Below are 20,336 nucleotides of genomic sequence, written 5' to 3'. Positions count from 1 at the left end.
GCATAGAGTTGAGTGTTGCAGAGTAAAGTGCACTAGCACAGAGTGTATTAGCATAGAGTGCAGTGGCATACAGTGCAGTGTTGCAGAGTGGCATGGAGTGGAGTTGTGCAGACTAGACTGGGGTTGCATAGACTGGAGTGGTATAGCGTGCAGAGGCGCAGAGAGCAGTGGTGTAGAGAGGCGTAACATGCATTGGTACAGAGTAGAGTGGTACAGAGTAGAGTAGAGAGGCATAGTGTGAAGTAGCATAGAGTTCTGTGGCATAATGTGGACTGGTTCAGAATGGAGAAGAGTGCAGTGCAGAGGCATAGAGTGGTGTAAATTGGAGTGATGCAGAGTATGATGCAGTAGTGTTGAGTGGTGCAGAGCAGAGCGGAGTATGCATGGTATGGTAACACACTGCTCTTATAGACAACACGTTTTTGATTGAAATGACCAATACATTGCACAGACATACAGTTTTTCAAATAAAACTATACAGAGCACAGACAATGGTGTGTGGAAATTGCATCACCTAATGCAATGATTTGTTTTAATCATAAAAAGGTATTTGTTTCCAGAACAGTTCAGAATAAACAAAAATGGGCTTCATTTGTTCTCCTGATTGTAATATAATATGAAGTTTATTTAAATGTTGTCATGTGATAGAAAAAACCTCTTTCCTAACCCCAGTATCCAGCAAGATTGTTCCATAAATCCTCTCACTTTGAAGTCAGTAAAGAAAACTAAACTCTAAGTTCCCACCGAAGATAGAGCTTGACATTTACCTTGTTCTTTGAATACACAGCAAACATGATGAGATAAGAACAAGATTTACAGGCCTGTTTACAGAAAGGGAGCACTTGGAAGGATAATGTAAATAAGGTTTGGGCAAGGGAAGGGACGAACTCAAGCTGCATAGCCTAAAACAAATAAAGCCAGCAAATTGAAAGCAACAAAATGTGAGGTTCAAACCACAAAGCAAATGGCAAGCAATGGGCAGAATGCATTCCCAAGGAAGCTCTAAGAATGTACTTAAAGTGACAGCTGTGGAATACTTTGTGGGGAAAGTCCAGTATTTTAGTCCAGTCTGTATCTTGCAAAGGTTTGGCCACATCAATCACTCAGGTAGTATGACGAGAAGACCTGGAGTGGTCTCAATGTTGCAGGAAAGGTCTGTACACCCATTCTATCTGTTTGTCACTAGTCCCTATGGTGTAGAGCTTCCGGCACACCTAATGTGGGGATAGTGCTAGGTGGCAGATCGACATAGGGCACTTAATGATTGTTTAAGGTGGTTGTAAGTAAGGAGTTGAGCAGTGTAAAGATGGTAGTCTGCCACAAGGGTTTTGAATTTAGTAGCTCGCCATTCAGAAACAAATCCCCCAATTTTAAGACATCTGCAGCATGCCACTGATGGAGTTGCTCTGAGCCTAGCCGGCTGTGCGAGTGGGAAGGCTTAGCAAAGGTAGTGCAGGAGCACAGGGTTTCTTTGTGTTAGTGAGCTTCCAGGTTCTAGCAAGACTACAGAAAGCTGTGCATGATAACCCCGGATGGTGATCCGTAGAATGGTCAGTAGGAAATAATGAGCAGTGCAGTAAGCCCTCCTTAAAAGTCTTTACAGCTAAACCCCATCTCATGCAGGGGGGCAGGAAGAAAGCCAGTGGGCCACCCGTTGGACCTGTGCAGCTGAACAATAGCATTTTAAGTCCAGAAGGCCTAATACACCCTCATTCACGGATAGCTTTAGAGTAGAAAGAGCTACCCGATGACACCCCAGCGACCAAATCAGATGTGTGGCATGTCTGAAGAAGGAAAGAAAGACGAGCATTGGAAGGTTTACAAAATAATACTATAATCTGGGTAGCACACCATCTTCACTAGTGCCATGTGGCCCTCTACAGAAAGAAGAAAATGAGACCAAAAAGAAAACTGGGCTCGGAGGGACCGTGACGCTCTGCTGAGATTTCCATCCTGCCAATCAAGGGCAGAATGATATATATTAATCATTAAGTATCAAAAGGTAATTGGTTCCCAGTTCTATCTGAGGTCTAATTGTATATAAAGGGGACAATAGTGCCATATGTTAAAGAAAAACTAATTACATTTTAAAATGTTTACATTTTGCTTGTGCAATTTACATCCCAAATATTTTGAAGATTCTGGCCCTCATTCTAACCCCGGCGGTCTCAGACCGCCGGGGCCAGGGTCGGCGGGAGCACCGCCGACAGACCGTCGGTGCCCCGCAGGGCATTCTGACCGCGGCGGTTTGGCTGCGGTCAGAAAGGGTAAACCGGCGGTCTCCCGCCGGTTTACCGCTGCCCTTAGAATCCCCCATGGCGGCGCAGCTTGCTGCGCCGCCATGGGGGATTCTGACACCCCCTACCGCCATCCTGTTCCTGGCGGTTCGCCCGCCAGGAACAGGATGGCGGTAGGGGGTGCCGCGGGGCCCCCGTAAGAGGGCCCCACAAAGTATTTCAGTGTCTGCCTAGCAGACACTGAAATACGCGACGGGTGCAACTGCACCCGTCGCACCTTCCCACTCCGCCGGCTCAATTCTGAGCCGGCATCTTAGTGGGAAGGTTGATTTGCCCTGGGCTGGCGGGCGGCCTTTTGGCGGCCGCCCGCCAGCCCAGGGCAAATCCCAAAATACCCTCAGCGGTCTTTCGACCGCGGAGCGGTATTTTGGTGGGGGAACTTCGGCGGGCGGCCGAAGTTAGAATCACCCCCTCTATGTGTACTGGACACTTACGGATAACCTAAATCACTAGTTTGGCTTTTGCTCAATTTCAAAACCATTTTAAGACATGGACAAAGCCGGCAATTGCCTTGCATAACCTTGCAAGGGGTCTGGCCCCTGCTCACCCTTCACAAGCACTAACAGCGGACCATTGCACCAGAAGAGTTTGCCAAGTTGGGTGGGGGCTGCTTGTTCAACCACTTGACAGTGCCTCTTCTGTTTCCCTCCTGTCTGCAGAGACAACTCCCAAGGTACTCAATACCTTCTGATAGTCTTGGTGGACCCATCTTGTCTGATTTTAGGAACTGTCCTACCTTGTTCTTCTCTTCCTTATGTGTCCGGTTCTTATCAACAACCTCCCATTTGATCTCGATTTCATCCTCCTCTTTTATTATCTTTGATTGGTAGTCCAGGCACCCAGTTCTGACATAAATGTAGAGTCCCAGACATACACTTTAGTGCTGTGAGACTACAGGCAAGTTGTAGGTACCTCACATCCTGTCATTAGGTGTGAGACTGTCGCCCACACCATCTGCCCTGCCTCATTAAATGTTTTTAGGCTGAAAGTACATGGGCGGTTGGGGTAAGCCAGATATTTTTGTTCAATTTGATTAAACTAGTATAAGGTTAATTACTTAATGTTTCCCAAACTGTTTGCCAGGGGTTTTAAAATGTTCAGAAACATAATAAAAAATGTGTTGTTACTTTCTCTTTAAGAAAGATTGGGTAGATTTGGGTAGGGGTGATGGCCTTGACACAGTGCTGAACAAGGAGGTAATGTGACACCCGGATGTAGCACACCAGGAGGAAATCACAAAAAGACCACAGTAAATAAATAGTGCTATGTTAAAAAAGGGGTAAATAAAAGCACTAACGTAATGGGGTATGGCCTCTCTTGACGTGTGTCTACAAAACTGACGTTTGTTTTTCAATTTTTGTCCCGAATTTTGACTCTTCGTCCTGAATTTTGACCCTCTGTCCTGAATTTTTTACAGTCCTGTCCAGAATTTGCCTCAATGCCAGGTGGTCACCATACCTTATGCTGAGTCGAAAGATGAATTGTCCTTGTCAGGAGTTGATTCCTCCGAAGGAAGAAATGTGCCAACAAAATAAAATGATGCTCTGTTATGTATTATGTTATGACTGCTATCACAAATCATATTTTTAATTTTTACCAATGGACCTGAAGCCCAAAAAAATGTCAGGAGTGAGGCGTTCTTTTTGACGGCTACATTCGGCAGCAAAACAAAGTGGACGACATGGTTGGTAGAGAGACGATGTTATGAACTAAGAAGATACTGATTGGTTGCTGTACGTCACATGTTTGTAATTTGTTACTCCTGATTTCTTGGGAGTTGTAGTTCGTTTTGGCCTGCCTTTGTTTTGCTTAGTACTTAATAAAAGCACAGGAAAGAGAAGGCACAATTCAGACTCCGACTCTGCTTGTCTGTTCTGTGTGCGATGCGAGCAGATTGCAGTTTAGTTTCGTTTCCGCCACCATAGCCTTGATTGAGGTGCGCTCGGGTGTCGAGAACCACCCGGACTGTAGCTGAATCGTGGACGCGTCATATTCTACGTGTGAACGTCATTGGCCTCTGTTTCCTGGGCCTGCCTCGCCACCAGAACTGTAGTTTCCCATGTGTTCTCCGCTTGGGTTGACCAACTGCTCCTGCCTTCTTCACCGCGTGGCTGTTAAGAGTGCGGTGAGTGCTGCCCGTTGCTGAGATGGGTGTCTGGAGGCGGTTAAGTTTCTGAGGAAATTTCGAAGCCAGAAATAGCCAAAAATTGAAACAAGTGTACTTGTTCGTAGCTTGCATTTTTCTCGAGTAAATATCTTTCAGATGTGAAATCTCCTACGTCGTCTTTAGCCAGTACATGTTTAAGAGGACTTTTATGTTTTTCTTTTCATTGTCACAGTCGGTGGATGTTTTTGACTTGGAAAAAGTGCTGAAATCGAAAACGTTTTTTTTTTTTTTTTAAAGAGTTGGGCAAGCCAACAAGATAACGGGGATTACTGTCAAGAGTCTGACTTGGTTATAGGAGCCAGAGTCGCATCATGCACATAGTCTGCATGTACATTTTGCAACACATATCATGTTAAATATGATAAAGTTTGTTAAAGTGTATTTCTTTGACATGCGGAGTTTTTTTCCGAGTAAATCATGCTGTGTTCACTGCATTGAAAGCTACAATAAGGTCAGATTTATTTTATTTTATGAATTGGAAATTGATTTACCCAGAGCCCATCTTGAACGTGGATCCCCACATTCAAAGTTGTCACATAAATTGAGAAATATTGATGTAACGAGATGATTTTGTATGGCCACAAATAGTGAGTGCATTCTCTGTTGAAATGACTTTGTAGAAAGAAAATAAAAAAACAGGAGAAAATACTGGATGGTTCACCTGGAGCCTTAGCTGCGAATACTTAAAAGGGTTTGTTTCAAATCTGGATGTAGGGTTGTAGCTCAACACCTTTGCGCCAGTGGAGCTGAAACAATTTTCAGAGTTGAGCTGCTGTCATCTGTGTTAAAGCACTGAAGTTAAAGAGACTGAAAAATCCAGCTTCACACAGAGTGTATTAAACAGAAGAATTTTAATTGGGTAGCATGTAGCTGGTAGTTTTGTAATCTTACTAAAATCTTTGTTTCCGTCACACTTGAGAATCTCAAAAAACGCTCTATGTTTTGCTTTCTTAACTGCTGATATATTATGAACTGTTTATATTTATTTACAGGTATTTAGATTTTATTTGTTACTAAAACTTACACCCTACAGCAGTGTTTTCTCCAAACTGTAGGTCGTGACCCAGTTCTGCTGGGTCGCAAAAGTCCAAGCAATAAATGAAGATGTAGTTATCTTGTCACATTTGCTGTGCTTCAAAGACGGAGGTCAAATGTTAGCTATGTCTTCTGACTAATTGCTGCTTATGTGTTTTTTAACATGGGGATTGGTAGTTACAAACTCTTATCACTTTGCAGTCAGAGAAAGAAAAGCAAAGTGAATTATGTGACAATCTTGCTAAGTTAAACATGGTGCGAAAGAGGCTCTAGGATGTCAATTGTTTGTAACGCGCAACAAAAGGTAAATACCTATAAAATAACTACACATTCAACAGTTAGTGGGTAAAAAAAAAGCACACTGGTTTCGTAATTCTGAAATACGATGGAAACAACGATTTTAAATGCATCAATAAAGTCAAGACACTTTACTTTGTGATGCACAAATTATAAATATTCTCTGAAACTCGATTTCCACACATTTGCATGCTAAATAGTGTTATCAGTAAAACTGTCTGGGCACATTTTGTGCAATTTGAATGTGACATGCACCGTCTGTAAATCACAGTTTGCAACCAAACAATGCTTTAGTTGCACTAAAAAAAAATCACCCCACTGATGCCCATTGAAACTAGGTGGGTCGTAAAAGTGTGCCATTCTTAACATTGGGTTGTGGTTCTGAAAAGTTTGGAAAACGCAGTCCTACAGTCTTTTCTTTTACACTCTTTGTAGCACATCAAGATTATCACATTTTTCACTTTGAGAACTTACCTCACTTTGCAGTCAGAAAAAGGAAACACCAGTCCCCTTGTTAAAATAATAAGCTACAGTTTGCCAGAAGAGATATCCTAACATTTAACGTCTGTCCGTAAAGGACAGCAAATGTAACACTAACTACAAATTGTAAAGACTTGTTTATTTATTGCTGTTTTCTAACCCACCAGAAATTGGCTGGCGACCCTCGAGTGGGTCGTGACTCAGTTTTGGAAACACTGGCTGAAATGCTTATGATTTATTGAGCAACATTGTAACATTTTAAATCAACCAAAAGAGGTTGCTTATACATATGCAGCACTTGCTGCACCTATGGAGGTGAAAGACTTTATTACTTTTTGAATGGACTACGAATTCAACTGCATTTACCATGATGCTTTGAGGTCATACTTTGTTGCTGGAGTGCTCCCTTTACTTGAAACTGCCTTATACATATGCAAGTCAAAAAGGAACACTGTTCCACAAGAAAAGACAAGGATCCACTAGGCACTTCTAAAAATAGAAAAAGCCCTCACACATCCATTGGATGTCATGCTTCATCATAGGGCTTGCTGCTCGTCAGACCGGCGTTGCAATATCTGACAGGCCCCACGAGGGGGCTCTTTGCCGGAGATCTTAATTTGTGATGCATGCTGTGGTGAAAGAATGTAGGAGAAAATTGGAACCTACAGTGGGAAAGGAGCTGGAGAGAGAAAAATTAAAATTGGCTCAAGAACCTCAAAAACCTACATATTTTATTGATCATAAGGGATCTCGGTCAAGGTTACAAACACTAGGGAGTGGAATGGAGATAATGTTCCTTCACTCTACCAACAAACGAGGGTGAAAGAAAAATATTCCTTCAACCACTATTACAGATCAACATGTTTCACGCCTAAAGAAATCCCTACGGATGAAGTGGCGTTTCATCAGGACCAAAAAAACGGGATGAACATCTACTAAGCTACACTACATACCAAATTGTGTTGGGGTATTTATGATAGGAATTAAGAGTTAACTTACTGAAGGAGCTACATATCTAACAGTGCAGATAGATGAGGACCTGTGGAAAAAAACAAAAATAAACAAACCAACAAATATATGTTAAGATCTAGTGCACATTTAAAATTAGACACACGAAAAGTGTTGTGGCACTTGGTGGTGACAAGCTGCCATGCTTGGTGTAAAGGCCAGCTCAAGGTAACAACCGCTTACCCTCCTCTTTTGGGTATGGGGTTCCATGGGGAAAATGCGTACCAGTGGACTGTTGTCACTTCTACATAAATACAAAAAGTACATTAATATCACTCCTGATAATGTACAGGGTGGGGGTATGTCTCCAAGTGTATATGTGGTGCTGATACAGCACCAATACTAAGACAGATGGAGACCTACTAATGAGCAAGACTTAACATGAGAAAAACAATATAACCTGGACAGGTAATATATGTGTAGCCACCAAGGAAGCTCAGTGCCTGATCTCTGCCCTCTCTGAATTGTGGATGTAAGCTGATGTAGTGGAAAATAACGTAGTACAAAAATGCTGTCACAACCTATTGGTTTGTAAACCATAATAAGTGAATGTGGGTTGAGTAAAGTAGCTCCCTCCAACTAATACACTCTCTTAACAAATACATTAAAAAAGCAATCTAGGTCTAATGATCGTGTGGAGCCACAAAAAAGGTCAAGTACCTTATCTATGTCTAATCTCAGTCGTGAGTATACACTGCTGTCATAAGATATTTGTCAAGAAACAGGAAGCAGCGTAGCGCAAATGCTAACGCTCCCTCTTGGTTTTGTAATATTGAATGTAGATAGATGTTGGTAGGGCGAAATAACTTCCTCTAACTTATGCGTGCATGTAGCGAATACATAAATACAGTGCTCATTGTCAGGTGATTGCAGGGCGAAAAAAGCAAACACTCCCAAGGGGCGTCAGTACTTATTAGTTGGAGCGACGGTCCGAGCCTGGTGACCTACCCAGCGGCCGCATTCCCAAAAGTGAAAAGGTGAACGCGGCTGGTAGGTCAAATCCTGAGGTCACAGAACAAGGCTCCAATCGCATACGGACCTCGCATTTTGTGGGCAGGCATATTCGTGGTGAAGCCTCTCCCTAGAGATATAAAAATTGGCGAAGGACAAGTAAGCCATCTAAAGATTTAGATGTGAACCCCAATGAAAAACTTTGCCTCATTTAAGCATGTCGAATGACTAAGCAGCCATGCATTATGGATCAAAAGTAAAAATATTGAAAGGACCAGAGTCTCATATCGACGATCAGACAAAAGAAACCCATTAACAGTCGCAAGTGTATTATGTCAAAAAGGTCCGGGATCAAGATAGTGAATATAAACACTGTCTAAATTGACATGACATGTTGGTGACGGTCCTGACAAGGATTTGAGTAGGAGTAAGGAGAGGAGGGGAAAATGACAAAAATATATTTAGATTGGAATCATTTGTGCAGACAAGCATATGCTTAATCAGTAAGCGTATGATCACTACTAAAGTCGTAGTGGTAGAGGGAGCTAGGAGTCGTAGGCATCCTGAACTGAATACATAATCAGGACACCAAATGAAACATTGTAGGTATCACTGTAGACATAAATTGGTGTCACATGCTCCAGATCGGGTATCTCGAAAGTTACCATAGTCACCCCTCCCAAATGGGTTTTAGAGCACAACACAGCACTGAGTCTGCGCTTCTGACTGTGACCGAATCTGCCCGTCATCTATTAGATAAGGGAGGACATGTAGCCATTATTCTCCTGGACCTCAGCGCAGCTTTTGACACGGTTGACCACTCTCTTCTTCGTGATAGACTCCGTAAGATAGGCGTGGGAGGCCTTGCGCTTTCTTGGCTGTTCTCCTTTCTTACTGGAAGATCCTTTCAAGTTTTAGACCGCTCTTTCCTGTCTAATGTCGTTTTTTCAGTATGTGGAGTCCCTCAGGGTTCCTCCTTAAGTCCTACCCTCTTTAATATCTATCTATCTTCCTTGGCCACAGTGGTTGCCCCCTACAATCTTTCAGTGATCACCTACGCCAACAATACTCAATTAGTCGTCTCTCTCTCAGGTACTGCAAAGTTTCCCTCTGCAAATCTATCTGGCTGTATGAAGGACATCAGTGATTGGATGATTCAATCCAAGCTTAAAGTCAACGACGGCAAATCTGAAGTACTCATTTTAGGCAATGGCTCTCCTGCCTCCCGTTTATCTTGTTACTCAGAGACCTTTGCCAGTCTTCCGTCCCCTAAAAGACAGGTAAAAAGCCTAGGTTTTATACTGGATTCCCGTCTTACGATGGAATCACAAGCTAAGAAAATCTCCTCGGTTTGTTTTGGCCTTTATCAGATCGCTTAGGAAGATTCTCAATCTTCTCCCTCCTTTGTCCAGAAGGATCCTGGTCCAGGCATTAATTCTTTCCTGCCTGGACTATGGGAATTCACTCTACCTCAGCTCCCCGGAATACGTGATAAGGAGGCTGCAGATTGTTCAGAACGCTGCAGCTAGGCTCCTTACGGACTGCCGGAGACATATATCTGCCAAGCCGGCTCTTGTGGCTCTCCACTGGCTGCCGGTCAAACATCGCATACATTTTAAATCCAGGTGCATCACTCACAGAGCCTTACATAACAAAGGACCTTTTTTTTTTTTTTTTTAGAAAACACATTTATATTCACGCCCCTCGAAGACACCTTAGATCTTCTTTAGTCCGGCAGATTCATATACCCTGTGTCTATAGAGCATGGGGTGGAAACTCCTTTACTATCAAGGCTGCCCATCTTTGGAATGCCTTACCTTCTGAGCTTTGCCATGAACCTTCTGAATCCTTTTTTAGGAAGAAACTGAAAACCATTCTTTTTAGTCATTAGTTGTGTCTTTTCATGTGTCTTGGATTTCTCTGTACCTTTAGCGCTGGGATGCCCTAGGGTAGCTATGCGCTTTATAAAAATGTATAAACTAGATGGAACTAGTAGAACACCGATGTCTAGTGCAAGAACTACACAGTTGTCATCATGTGATATATTGCGATTAAGTACCAAAGCCTTAGTACTAGACAAGATGCTGAACCAATCAGGTGTTAGAAAGGAAACTCCTCCATGGAATATCATTGTTTAGTCCATTTGTATGGGTACCAAGTTTGAACACCCAGCGTTGTTCTCTTTCCAGTAAATTCTTGAAACCGTTCAATGATGTGTACTGGATCTTAACCCCTTGTACGCCACGGACGTAATGGTTATGTCCGTGTACCGGCCCTCGGGGGAAGCGCTAGCGCGCTCCCCCTATCCCTCCAGGTCAGGGCTGGAAGGGGAATTGCTTCCCAGAGCCCCCCCCAGTGACGTCTGATGACATCAGCACGCGATCGCATGCTGACCTCATCATAGGTCACCTCCCATCGCGCTGGAAGAGAAATGCTTAGCATTTCTCTTCGGCTCGGGAGAAGGGGGCCAGCAGAGGCATAAAAGGAAAGGAAAGGTCTTTCCTTTCATGTCTCTGCAAGCATTTCTGCTGCCCGATCGCAATGCCCACTAGCCACCAGGGATTTTTTTGTTGTTGATTTTGTTGAATAAGGGGAGCGACTTCTTAGGCAAGGGTCACTCCTCGGGGGGGGGGGGGGGAAATGTTTTTGGGCTGCTTCTGCCCCCTGGCGGGGGTGGGGGACACCATGTATTTTTTTAATTATTATTATTATACTTGCGCATAAGGGGAGCAGCAAAATACTTTAAGGCCTTTTCTACCCCCCTCCCCCAATACAATTAGGCCGAACTGGAGGCCGAAATATCTAGACACCCGGGATATATATATATTTTTAATTTACTTTGTTTTTATGTATGGGGAGCAACCCGTTAGGCAAGGGTCGTTCCCTTGGGGGCAGATCGGCCTATTTTTGTTAGGCCAATCTGCCCCCAGGGGTGTGCAGACACCACTAGACATCAGGGATTATTTTTTAATTATACTTATGCATAAGGGGAGTGGCCCCTTGGGCAATAGACACCAGGGATTGGTGTGTGTTTGTGTGTATTTTGTTTGGGGGGGGGCAGCCCCTTGGGCAATAGTTACCCCCCATGGGACACATTACTGTTGGCCATATCTGCTCCCCTTGGGGGCAGATTGGCCTATTTTTGGAAAGCCCACCAGAGACCAGGGAAGATTTTTTTATTTTTTTTTTCCCCAAAAAATAAGAGGGTGGGGCTATGGCCATACCCCCACCCCAAATAAATGGGTGAAAGTTGTTCTGCCCTCCGTGGGCAGATAGGGCAATTACCCCCTATCCACACCCTGGGAGAGGGTCAGAAAGTCTACTAGATACCAGGGAATTAAAAAAATAAATAAAAAATAGTGGGGTGGTGGCTACCAACTGAAGGGGGTAACAGTCTTTCAGCTCTCCCCCCGCATTCTAAAACATCTTGTCCCACGGCAAGCAAGAGAACATTTGATTTAATTAGGGTTTTGGTTTTACATTTGGGCCATGAGACCTTGGTAACTCTCAAAATCGTCCCACTTGGAATGGTGAGGGCTGCACTTTTTTAACTCCGGGACACTGCCATGTAGAAAAACCCACAAGACCTAGACAAATCTGAAAACTAAACTGGTTGATTCCAGGGTGGTGTGCTTCACATGCACCCGCACCATTTTCTTACCCACAATGCTCTGCAAGCCTCCAACTTTGCTGGAAATCACACATTTTTCCCACATTTTTGTGATGGAACCTTCCGGAATCAACAAAATTCCTACCACCCAACATTGTCTCATCTATACTGATAAACATTCTGCTGCACTTGTCAGCCTAAAATTTTTTTGGGGGACCAGCTTTGGTTCCCCCTCAGTTTCGACATGTTTTGGCTCTTCCCTGTCACAGGCACTTGGCCCACCTACACAAGTGAAGTATCATTTTTACTGGGAGAATGAGGGGAATGTTGGGTGGTAGGAAATTTGTCCCCGTGCGGTGAAAAATGTGTCTCCTCTCAGATTCCAGAACTTTGTCACCGAAATGTGAGGAAAAAGTGTTTTTTTTGGCCAAATTTTGAGGACTGCAAAGGATTCTGGGTAACAGAACGTGGTGAGAGCTCAACAAATCACCCCATCATAGATTCCCCTAGGTGTCTAGTTTTAAAAAATGTGCAGGTTTGGTAGGTTTCCCTAAGTGCCCGCTGAGCTAGAGGCCAAAATCCAGAGCTAGGCACTTTGCAAAAAACAGCTCTGTTTTCTTTGGGGAAAATGTGATGTGTCCACGCTGTGTTTTTGGGGAATTTCCTGTCGCGAGTGCTATGCCTAACCACACAAGTGAGGTACCATTTTTATTGGGAGACATGGGGGAACGCTGGGTGGAAGGAAATGTGTGGCTCCTTTCAGATTCCAGAACTTTCTGTCACTGAAATGTGAGGAAAAAATGTTTTTTGGCCACATTTTGAGGTTTGCAAAGGATTCTGGGTAACAGAACCTGGTGAGAGCCCTACAAGTCACCCTATCTTGGATTCCCCTAGTGTAGGAAAGTACCATCTTGCCTGGCATGTTACCCCCCATATTTCATTGTATACAGGGAGTGCAGAATTATTAGGCAAGTTGTATTTTTGAGGATTAATTTTATTATTGAACAACAACCATGTTCTCAATGAACCCAACAAACTCATTAATATCAAAGCTGAATATATTTGGAAGTAGTTTTTAGTTTGTTTTTAGTTTTAGCTATGTTAGGGGGATATCTGTGTGTGCAGGTGACTATTACTGTGCATAATTATTAGGCAACTTAACAAAAAAAAATATATACCCATTTCAATTATTTATTATTACCAGTGAAACCAATATAACATCTCAACATTCACAAATATACATTTCTGACATTCAAAAACAAATCAGTGACCAATATAGCCACCTTTCTTTGCAAGGACACTCAAAAGCCTGCCATCATTGGATTCTGTCAGTGTTTTGATCTGTTCACCATCAACATTGCGTGCAGCAGCAACCACAGCCTCCCAGACACTGTTCAGAGAGGTGTACTGTTTTCCCTCCTTGTAAATCTCACATTTGATGATGGACCACAGGTTCTCAATGGGGTTCAGATCAGGTGAACAAGGAGGCCATGTCATTAGATTTCCTTCTTTTATACCCTTTCTTGCCAGCCACGCTGTGGAGTACTTGGACGCGTGTGATGGAGCATTGTCCTGCATGAAAATCATGTTTTTCTTGAAGGATGCAGACTTCTTCCTGTACCACTGCTTGAAGAAGGTGTCTTCCAGGAACTGGCAGTAGGACTGGGAGTTGAGCTTGACTCCATCCTCAACCCGAAAAGGCCCCACAAGCTCATCTTTGATGATACCAGCCCAAACCAGTACTCCACCTCCACCTTGCTGGCGTCTGAGTCGGACTGGAGCTCTCTGCCCTTTACCAATCCAGCCACGGGCCCATCCATCTGGCCCATCAAGACTCACTCTCATTTCATCAGTCCATAAAACCTTAGAAAAATCAGTCTTGAGATATTTCTTGGCCCAGTCTTGACGTTTCAGCTTGTGTGTCTTGTTCAGTGGTGGTCGTCTTTCAGCCTTTCTTACCTTGGCCATGTCTCTGAGTATTGCACACCTTGTGCTTTTGGGCACTCCAGTGATGTTGCAGCTCTGAAATATGGCCAAACTGGTGGCAAGTGGCATCGTGGCAGCTGCACGCTTGACTTTTCTCAGTTCATGGGCAGTTATTTTGCGCCTTGGTTTTTCCACACGCTTCTTGCGACCCTGTTGACTATTTTGAATGAAACGCTTGATTGTTCGATGATCACGCTTCAGAAGCTTTGCAATTTTAAGAGTGCTGCATCCCTCTGCAAGATATCTCACTATTTTTGACTTTTCTGAGCCTGTCAAGTCCTTCTTTTGACCCATTTTGCCAAAGGAAAGGAAGTTGCCTAATAATTATGCACACCTGATATAGGGTGTTGATGTCATTAGACCACACCCCTTCTCATTACAGAGATGCACATCACCTAATATGCTTAATTGGTAGTAGGCTTTCGAGCCTATACAGCTTGGAGTAAGACAATATGCATAAAGAGGATGATGTGGTCAAAATACTCATTTGCCTAATAATTCTGCACTCCCTGTATATGTTGTTTTAGTGTATGTGTCACTGGGACCCTGCCAGCCAGGGCCCCAGTGCTCGCTCATAAGTGTGCCCTGTATGTGTTCCCTGTGTGATGACTAACTGTCTCACTGAGGCTCTGCTAACCAGAACCTCAGTGGTTATGCTCTCTCTGCTTTCTAAATTGTCACTAACAGGCTAGTGACCAATTTCACCAATTCACATTGGCATACTGGAACACCCTTATAATTCCCTAGTATATGGTACTGAGGTACCCAGGATATTGGGGGTCCAGGAGATCCCTATGGGCTGCAGCATTTCTTTTGCCACCCATAGGGAGCTCTGACAATTCTTACACAGGCCTGCCACTGCAGCCTGAGTGAAATAACGTCCACGTTATTTCACAGCCATTTACCACTGCACTTAAGTAACTTATAAGTCACCTATATGTCTAACCTTCGCCTGGTGAAGGTTGGGTGCCAAGTTACTTAGTGTGTGGGCACCCTGGCACTAGCCAATGTGCTCCCACATTGTTCAGGGCAAATTCCTCTGACTTTGTGAGTGCGGGGACACCATTACTTGCGTGCAGTATACATAGGTCACTACCTATGTATAGCGTCACAATGGTAACTCCGAACATGGCCATGTAACATGTCTGAAATCATGGAATTGTCACCCCAATGCCATTCTGGCATTGGGGAGACAATTCCATGATCCCCCGAGTCTCTAGCACAGACCAGACCCGGGTACTGCCAAACTACCTTTTCCGGGGTTTCACTGCAGCTGCTGCTGCCAACCCCTCAGACAGGTTTCTGCCCTCCTGGGGTCCAGCCAGGCCTGGCCCAGGAAGGCAAACTAAGGACTTCCTCAGAGAGAGGGTGTTACACCCTCTCCCTTTGGAAAAAGGTGCCGGGGCTGGGGAGGAGTAGCCTCCCCCAGCCTCTCGAAATGCTTTGATGGGCACAGATTGTGCCCATCTCTGCATAAGCCAGTCCACACCGGTTCAGGGATCCCCCAGCCCTGCTCTGTCACGAAACTGGACAAAGGGGAGTGACCACTCCCCTGACCTGCACCTCCCAGGGGAGGTGCCCAGAGTTCCTCCAGTGTGCTCCAGACCTCTGCCATCTTGGAAACAGAGGTGACGTCAGAGACTCCTTCTGATAGGCTCTTACCTGTGTTGCTAGCCTATCCTCCTTCCTAGGTAGCCAAACCTCCTTTTCTGGCTATTTAGGGTCTCTTCTTTGGGGAATTCTTCAGATAACGAATGCAAGTGCTCATCAGAGTTCCTCTGCATCTCTCTTTCACCTTCTGCCAAAGGATCGACCGCTGACTGCTCAGGACGCCTGCAAAACCGCAACAAAGTAGCAAAGACGACTACTGCCACCTTGTATCGCTGATTCTGCCGCCTTCTCGACTGTTTTCCTGGTGGTGCATGCTCTGGGGGTAGCCTGCCTCCTTCTTGCACCAGGAGCTCTGAAGAAATCTCCCGTGGGTCGACGGAATCTTCCCCCTGCAACCGCAGGCAACAAAAGACTGCATCACCGGTCCTCTGGGTCCCCTCTCAGCACGACAAGTGTGGTCCCTGGAACTCAGCAACTCTGTCCAAGTGACTCCCACAGTCCAAGTTTGGTGGAGGTAAGTCCTTGCCTCCCCACGCTAGACTGCATTGCTGGGTACCGCGTGATTTGCAGCTGCTCCGGCTCTTGTGCACTCTTCCAGGATTTCCTTCTTGCACAGCGAAGCCTGGGTCCCCGACACTCTAACCTGCAGTGCACAACCTTCTGAGTTGTCCTCCGGCATCGTGGGACTCCCTTTTGTGTCTTCGGGTAAGCTCCGGTTCACTCCTCTTCCAAGTGCCTGTTCCGGTACTTCTGCGGGTGCTGCATGCTTCTGTGAGGGCTCCCTGAATTGCTGGGCGCCCCCTCTGTCTCCTCATCCAAGTGGCGACATCCTGGGCCACAGCAGCATCCAAAACCCCTAACCGCGACCCTTGCAGCTAGCAAGGCTTGTTTGTGGACTTTCTGCGTGGGAACACCTCTGCAAGCTTCTACACGACGTGGGACATCCATCCTCCAAAGGGGAAGTTTCTAGCCCTCTTCATTCTTGCAGAATCCACAGCTTCTACCATCCGGTGGCAGCTTCTTTGCACACTCAGCTGGCATTTCCTGGGCATCTGCCCACTCTCGACTTTGTTGCGACTCTTGGACTTGGTCACCTTGTTCCACAGGTACTCTCGTCCGGAAATCCACTTTGGTTGCATTGCTGGTGTTGGTCTTCCTTGCAGAATTCCCCTATCACGACTTCTGTGCTCTCTGGGGAATATAGGTGCACTTTACTCCTACTTTTCAGGGTCTTGGGGTGGGCTATTTTTCTAACCCTCACTGTCTTCTTACAGTCCCAGCGACCCTCTACAAGCTCACATAGGTTTGGGGTCCATTCGTGGTTCGCATTCCACTTTTGGAGTATATGGTTTGTGTTGCCCCTATACCTATGTGCTCCTATTGCAATCTACTGTAACTTTACATTGCTTGCATTACTTCCTTTTGCTATTACTGCATATTTTTGGTATTGTGTACATATATCTTGTGTATATTTGGCATCCTCCTACTGAGGGTACTCACTGAGATACTTTTGGCATATTGTCATAAAAATAAAGTACCTTTATTTTTAGTATATCTGAGTATTGTGTTTTCTTATGATATTGTGCATATGACACCAGTGGTATACTAGGAGCTTTGCATGTCTCCTAGTTCAGCCTAAGCTGCTCTGCTATAGCTACCTTCTATCAGCCTAAACTGCTAGAAACACCTCTTCTACACTAATAAGGGATAACTGGACCTGGTACAGAGTGTAAGTACCCCTTGGTACCCACTACAAGCCAGGCCTGCCTCCTTCACCTAGGTGTCTAGTTTTAAAAAATGCGCAGGTTTGGTAGGTTTCCCTAGGTGCCGGCTGTGCTAGAGGCCAAAAGCAACAGCTTGACACTTTGCAAAAAACACTTCAGATTTCTGTGTAAAAATGTGATGTGTCCATGTTGCGTTTCCTGTCGTGAGCATTAGGCCTACCCACGCAAGTGAGGTACCATTTTTATCGGGAGACTTGGGGGAACACAGTATAGCAAAGCAAGTGTTACTGCCCCTTGTCTTTCTCTAAATTTTTTCCTTCCAAATGTAAGACCGTGTGTAAAAAAGACATCTATTTGAGAAATGGGCTGTAATTCACATGCTAGTATGGGCACCCTGGAATTCCATTCAGAGATGTGCAAATAACCACTGCTTCTCAACACCTTATCTTGTGCCCATTTTGGAACTACAAAGTTTTTCTTGATACCTATTTTTCACTCTTAATATTTCAGCAAATGAATTGCTGTATACCCGGTGTAGAATGAAAACCCACTGCAAGGTGCACCTCATTTATTGGGTCTGGGTGCCCTAGGGTTCTTGATGAACCTACAAGCCCTATATATTGCCACAACCAGAAGAGTCCAGCAGACGTAATGGTATATTGCTTTAAAAAAATCTGACATCGCAGGAAAAAGTTAGAGTAAAAAGTGGAGAACAATGGCTGTTTTTTTCACCTCAATTTTAATATTTTTTCATTTCAGCTGTTATTTTCTGTAGAAAACCCTTGTAGGATCTACACAAAGTACCCCTTGCTGAACTCTGAATTTTGTCCACTTTTCTAAATGTTTAGCTTTCTGGGATCTAGCATTGGTTTCGCACCCATTTCTGTCACTGACTGGAAGGAGGCTGAAAGCACAAAAGAAATAGTAAAAATGGGGTATGTCCCAGTAAAATGCCAAAATTGTGTTGAACAATGTGGTTTTCCGATTCAAGTCTGCCTGTTCCTAAAAGCTGGTAAGAGGGTGATTCTAGCACCGCATACCCTTTGTTGATGCCATTTTCAGGGAAAAGACCACAAGCCTTCTTCTGCAGCCCTTTTTTCCCCTTCTTTTTTTTTTTTTTTTAATTTAAAAAAACAAAACTGTATTTTAGCTAATTTCTTTGTCTACTTCAGCAGAACCCACAAAGTATAGGGTACATCTAGAATCCCTAGGATGTTGGGGGGGAAAAAAGGCACAAATTTGGCGTGGGTAGGTTGTTTGGACAAAAAGTTATGAGGGGCCTAAACGCAAACTGCCCCAAACAGCCAAAAAAAGGCTTGGCACCGGAGGGGGGAAAAGGCCTTGCAGCGAAGGGGTTAACATCTATTTGTTTTGTTAATGTTTGTTCTTTTCCACAGGTCCTCATCTGTGTAGATTGTTAGATGTGTAGCACCTTGAGTAAGTTAACTCTCAATTCCTATCATAAATCCCCCTACACAATTTAATGTGTAGCTTAGGAGACGTTCATCCCCTATTTTTGGTCCTAATGAAATGCCACTTGATCTGTAGGGACCTCTTAGGCGTGAAACGTGTTGACCTGTAATAGTGGTTGAAGAAATATTTTTCTTTCACCCTCTTGTTTGTTGGTAGAGTGGTGGAACATTTATCTTCATTCCACTCACTATTGTTTTGAACCTTGACTGAGATCCCTTATTCCAATTTACTCCTACATTCTTTTCCCACGGCACTCATCACAAATTAAGATCTCAGGCAAAGAGCCCCCTTGTGGGGCCCGTCAGGTATTGCAGCGCCAGTCTGACAAGGAGCAAACCCCTATGATGGAGCATGACATCCAATGGATGTGCAAAGGCTTTTGCTTCTATTTTTAGAAGTGCCTAGTGGATCCTTGCCTTTGCTTGCAGAACAGTGTACCTTTTTGATTTCCATTATGAATAGGGAGGCTGTACACTGGAGCAGATACTTTCCCAGTCCCTCTTATGGTTAGATATAATTCCTTAAACATAATCATTTGCCGTTCATTTTGAATAAGTTCATTGTCACAAGCCCAAGAGTAATGTAATTGGATATTAACTTCCTATCATGTTCTGACTAATGTTACTGAACTATGTCTCGTCTTCAACACATTGAGTGGCATCACAGTCACATAAAGAATGTAAGATCTCAGTTGGCCAAGACCTGAAATCTACACCAATTTCAGCACAAACCCTTAATTAAATGTAAATCAAAGAGAGTATTTGTTAGCTAATCATAATCCTTTGCACTGTATTATGTGGATTTCATGGATAGACTTTTAAATAATCTGGTTAAAGTTTGTTAATTGACTGTAATTTCCATTTTCTGTTTTAATAATTTATATTTAGTATTGCAATACATTTGCTACCACCTGTGCAGCAGTTTGCACAATATGCAAACATTGATTGTTGACTATAGGTTTAGTTTATTTAGCTTATATTGGGGGTAAATCCCTCATCTAACATGAACATAATTATAGTAAAAATCATTTTATATAAATTCCTTAATAAACTCATTGAAAATGGTTAACATATTATATACAAGCAAAACAACATGATTTAAACATTGTTAAGCTGTTCAAATGGAAATGTATCACAATGCTCTTTCAACTTGAGTCTCAGTCGCCATGCTGAGATTAAAAACTTAGCCGGTGCAAAATCAAGCAGTTTGCTTTTGTCTGGTTTGAATAATCTTATGACAATTTGATAATTTCGACAAACAAGCAATTTCTTCCTTATATTTTTGATAAGCTGAGTAACAGAACAGCAAATGTGTAGTAAGGTGATGTGTGCCGTCCCACCAAACGTTCAATGACGCATTGACAACTTTTTTGGTTATGAGTGTAAAGAATTTATTTAGGAAACCCCCAGCTGTAGGTCTATAACATGTTTCACATTTAATTGTTTGTGTGTTCTATGCAAAAAGAAATATGGCCACTATAACATCTGAAATCTGTGTAGAGTGACAACAACAATTAATTGTATTCATTTTGTTTCTATAAAGTAGTGCTTTTGGGTGGAGTGTGCGTTCTCATGACCAAATACATTGTGAGCAAGCAACCAAAATTCCTATAACTGTTCTCCCAAACTATGAAATTTGAATGTTGTTTTTTCCTGGAACGTGTGTAGTCCTGTTAGCTTGAAACATGTATGTTTGCA

At 43.7% G+C, this 20,336-nt stretch overlaps 1 protein-coding gene across 1 annotated transcript in view; it reads left to right on the top strand.

The window, feature by feature from the left end:
- Positions 1-4,093: 4,093 nt before the first annotated feature.
- The window catches only part of DDX24 (DEAD-box helicase 24), a 212,536-nt gene continuing 196,293 nt past the window's right edge, over positions 4,094-20,336 (top strand). The window contains exon 1 of the mRNA XM_069208236.1: positions 4,094-4,422. The gene's annotated coding sequence lies outside the window, so the exon portion shown is untranslated. The remainder of the gene's footprint in view (positions 4,423-20,336) is intronic.

This window comes from Pleurodeles waltl, chromosome 9, assembly GCF_031143425.1.
Source record: "Pleurodeles waltl isolate 20211129_DDA chromosome 9, aPleWal1.hap1.20221129, whole genome shotgun sequence".
Classification (NCBI taxonomy): Eukaryota; Metazoa; Chordata; class Amphibia; order Caudata; family Salamandridae; genus Pleurodeles; species Pleurodeles waltl.
This window is presented reverse-complemented; position numbering and strand designations above follow the sequence as displayed.